This window comes from Apodemus sylvaticus, chromosome X (assembly GCF_947179515.1).
Source record: "Apodemus sylvaticus chromosome X, mApoSyl1.1, whole genome shotgun sequence".
Lineage (NCBI taxonomy): Eukaryota > Metazoa > Chordata > Mammalia > Rodentia > Muridae > Apodemus > Apodemus sylvaticus.
The window spans coordinates 149965553-149970317 of record NC_067495.1 but is presented as its reverse complement, the minus strand read 5'-3'; positions in this window follow the sequence as shown (position 1 = coordinate 149970317).

Sequence of the window (4765 nt, the reverse complement as noted above, 5' to 3'; positions counted from 1 at the left end):
CCAAGCACATAAAAATATGTAATTTTAAAGAAAGTCTCCGTTATAGATTAGATGTGTTTTAGGTGAAATAAGTTGAATTGGGCAAAAAGAATTGATATGCTACCACCAGAAGCAATGTGCTTTCAGTTGGCAAACTGAAAAGAATTGACATGCTACCACCAGAAGCAATTTGCTTTCAGTTTTGTCTCAAGGGTATATTACCTCTCCTGCCCTGTGTCACAATATAGAAGGGATCTTGATCATCTGTCTTTTCCTCAAAATATTACATTGGTACACTATATTGATGACATTATGCTGACTGGACCAAGGAAGCAGGAGGTAGAAATCATTTTGAACTCATTGACAACATGTATGCATATCAGAGAATGGAAATAAATGCAACCAAAATTCAAGGACCTTCTACCACAGTGAAATTCTTAGAAGTCCAGTGGTGTGGGGCATGCAGAGATATTTCTTCTAAGGTGAAAGATAAGTTATTGTACCTGGCCCCTCCCATCACCAAGAAAGAAGCACAATGTTTAGCGGGTCTATTTGGATTCTAGAGACAACACATTCCTCTCTTGGGTATGTTACTCAGTCCCAGAAAGCTGCTAGCTTTGTAGGGGGCCTAGAACAGGAGAAGGCTCTTCAACAGGTCCAGGTTGCTGAGCAGGCCACTTGAACCACATGATCCAGCAGACCTGAGGCACTTGTGTATCAGTGGCAGATAGGGATAAAGTCTGGAGCCTTTGGTAGACCCCTATAGGTGAATCACAGAAGAGACCTTTGGGAATTCAGAGCAAGGTTCAACCATCATCTGCAGACATTCTCCCTCTGAAAGGCCGCTCTTGGACTGCTATGAACATTTGACAATGGGCCACCAAGTTTCCATTCAACCTAAACTGCCCATCATGGACCCACAAAGTCATAAAGTAGGACATGCACAGCACCAATCTATTACAGTCACTTTCTGGGACAACCCTAAAAGACACCAGTGAAGAGAAATCTTCACAGTGGGCAGAACTCGGGGCAGTATGGCAGAACACATGGCCATATATTTTGTTTGGAAGGAGAAATGTCCAGATGTGTGATTGTTAGTGGATTCATGGATTAAACTGATGGACTGACTTAATGGTCAGGAACTTGGAAAGAGCATGATTGGAAAATTGGTGAGAAAACCATCTGAGAAAGATGTGGCTAGATCTCTCCAAATGAAAGGATGTGAAATATTGTATCCCATGTAAATGCTCATCAAAAGGTGACTTCAGCAGAATAGGAGTTCAATAATCAGGCAAGTAGATATAGTATGCCCTGTTCTGTGGATAGTCAATCTCTTTCCCCAGCCATCCCTGTCCTTGCTCAATGGACACATGAACAAAGTGGCTATGGTGGCAGAGAAGGGAGTTATGCTTGGGCTCAACAACATGGACTTCATTCACCAAGGCTGACCTGGCTACAGCTGCTGCTGAATGCCAGATCTGCCAACAGCAGAAACCAACACTGAGCCACAGATAGGGCACCATTCCTCGAGGTGACCAGCCAGCAACCTGGTGGTAGGTTGACTACACTGGACCACTCCCTTCATGGAAAGGACAATATTTTGTTCTTACTGGAGTAGATACTTATTCTGGTTATGGATTTGCCTTTCCTGCATGCAATGCTTCTGCCAAATCCTCTATCTGTGTCCTTACAGAATGCCTTATCCATTGTCATGGTATTCTGCACAGTATTGCTTCTGACCAAGGAACTCATTTCACAGCCAGAGAAGTGCGACAGTGGGCCCATGATTATGGAATTCACTGGTCTTACCATGTTCCCCATCATCCTGAAGCAGCCGGTCTGATAGAAAGATGGAATGGCCTTTTGAAGACACAGTTACAGCACCAACTAGGTGGCAGCAGCATGGAGGGCCTGGGCAGAGTTCTTCAGAAGGCAGTATATGCTTTGAATCAATGTTCAATATATGGTATAGTTTCTCCCATAGCCAGGATCCAGGAATTAAGGGGTGGAAAAGGGAATAGTTCCACTCACTATCACTTCTAGTGACTCTCTAGGAAAATTTTTGCTCCCTGCTCCCACAACCCTAGGTTCTGCTGGCCTAGAAGTTTTGGTTCCAGAAGGGGGAGAGTGCTCCTACCAGGAGCCACAACAAACATTCCATTGAACTGGAAGCTCAGACACCCCCCTAGTTGTTTTTTGGCTTCTAATGCCCTTAAACCAACAGGCTAAGAAAGGAATAACAGTGTTAGGAGGGGTGATAGATCCAGATTACCATGGCGAATTGGATTGCCTCTCCACAATGGAGGTAAGCAGGATTATGTCTGGAGTGCAGGAGATCCCTTAGGGCGTCTCTTAGTACTACCATGTCCTGTGATTAAAGTCAATGGGAAACTGCAGCAGCCTAATCCAAGCAGGATGACAAAGGACACAGACCCATCAGGAATGAAGGTATGTGTCAATCCTCCAGGAAAAGAGCCAAGACCTGCAAAGGTGCTTGCAGAAGGTGAAGGAAATACAGAATGGGTAGTAGAGGAAGGTAGATATAAATACCAGCTAAGGCCATGTATCCAGTGCAAAAATGAGGACTATAATTGACATAAGTATAGTGACAATTTTGGCATTTTGGTTTATTTTCTAAAAACACAGAAATATTACAAGAATCTGTTTTTGTTTTAATCCCTGGTGTTGGATATGCGGATTGTCCACAGCAGGTGACTGATTTGCCTTGTGATCTAGCAGGGGTGTGATTTTGCCAGTTGGAGATAGTTTGTGCAATAGTATGATGTTTGGAACTCTGGGGACTTTTCAGAGAGTATATAAATGCTAGAACCCTGAGAGGGTTGTTGGGTTGTTGGTCACAGTTTATTAAGTAGTTGTGCATACAGAACAAACAACAAAAAAACATTAGCCTGATGTTGAAGATCAAACTTGCCTCAAGAAACTCAATATCCCTAATCAGTAGGAAGTAGTCTAACAGCTACTTTATTCAGGCATCTCTTTCCTTTCTATCCTTTTTTTCCTCTCTTATCTAGTGTTAGGGTGTTGAAATGGTGCGGAAAAATCTGGGTAGAGAAGGGTGGAAGATAGAAGAACACACAAAGTAGCCAAAGTCAGCTACACAGAGTTCTCCTGGTATGAGAAAGCCTGGTGTGCCCTTTTCCTCTGTGGTTTCAGAAAGAATATGGTTAAAAAAATTCAAAAATGAATCTTTATCTTGCCAATTCTCAGTCTCAAGTTCCACCAACAGTTTTTACCAGAAAAAATTAAATAAAAATAAGACAGTATCCATGGTGTGTTCACCTTGTAGTTCACAACCTCTAGAAGGCTCTGGAAGTTTCCATTTCCTGAGGACTTTGGATCTGTCTTTTCTGGTGCCTAGGCTGTCTTTTTTCATCTATATACTATAAAAATCCTGCTTATTGTACTGTGTGGAATGACATTTCCCAGGTCTGCATTACAAATTAGAAGTCTTCCCCCGTGGTGGCATTCCACATGTAGGAGTTTCCAGGCTAGTCCCAAGGCCTCTTAAAACAAATTACATTGCGTGAAGTCTGAGTTTGGGAATCTGGGCCAAATTAAGGGAGGACAGTGAATATTTCCCCTCCTACCCTACCAAAAGGGCTGAGCCACAAATAACCTACTTCCTGTAGTCACAGAGGCACAGAACCAGAGGCAACTGTGTGCAAGATTTTTTTAAAATGTCTCTCTCTCTCTCTCTCTCTCTCTCTCTCTCTCTCTCTCTCTCTCTGTGTGTGTGTGTGTGTGTGTGTGTGTGTGTGTGTGTGTGTTGTCCTGGAGCTGCTTTGTAGAACAGACTGGCTTTAACTGAGAATCTTTCAGTTTCTGCCTCCTGAGTGCTGGGATTAAAGGCATGTGCTACCACTGCTTGGCTAAGGCATATATTATTAATTTAAAAATTAATTAAATGTATATGTGTGTTTGTGTATGTGTTCTCATGTGTACATACACATGTAGAGACCAGAGGAACAACTTGCTGAAGTCAGTTCTCTCCTTCCATCAAGTGGGTCTCAGGAATGTACTTAATTCAGGTCATCAGGCTTAGTGGGAAGTAGTTTTCCTTGCGAAATTATAAATCATCTCATGGGTCATTAGGTTTTTTATTTTTTGAGACAGGATCTCACTGTGTATCCCTGATGAGCCTGAGACTAGATATGCAGACTAAACTCACCTCAAAGTCATATAAATCCACCTACCTTTGCTTCAGAGTGTTGAGATTAAAGAGGTGTGCCATCACACCCTGATGATAGGTCCTTGTTTTTTGTTTTTAATATTTTATTATTCGTTGACATTTTCATATATGTATACAGTATATCTCAATCAATTACAGAGGTCCTTGCTTTGTTTTTTGTTTTTGTTTGTTTTGGATGGGGGAGAGTTCTCACATTGTAGTTCAGGCTGGTTTTTTTTTTATTAGATATTTGCTTTATTTATTGCCACCACCCACCCCCCCACCCCCGTCTCTTTTCTTTTTTTCTTTTCTTCTTCTTCTTTTTTTCTTTCTTTTTTTTTTTTTTAAAGATTTATGCCGGGCGTTGGTGGCACACACCTGTAATCCCAGAACTTGGGAGGCAGAGGCAGGCGGATTTCTGAGTTTGAGGCTAACCTGGTCTACAGAGTGAGTTCTAGGACAGCCAGGGCTACACAGGGCTACACAGAGAAACCCTGTCTCGAAAAAACCCAAACCAAATCCAAAAAACCAAAAAAAAAAAAAAAAAAAAAAAAAAAAGGAAAAAAAAAAAAGAAAGAAAGAAAAAGAAAAAAGAAA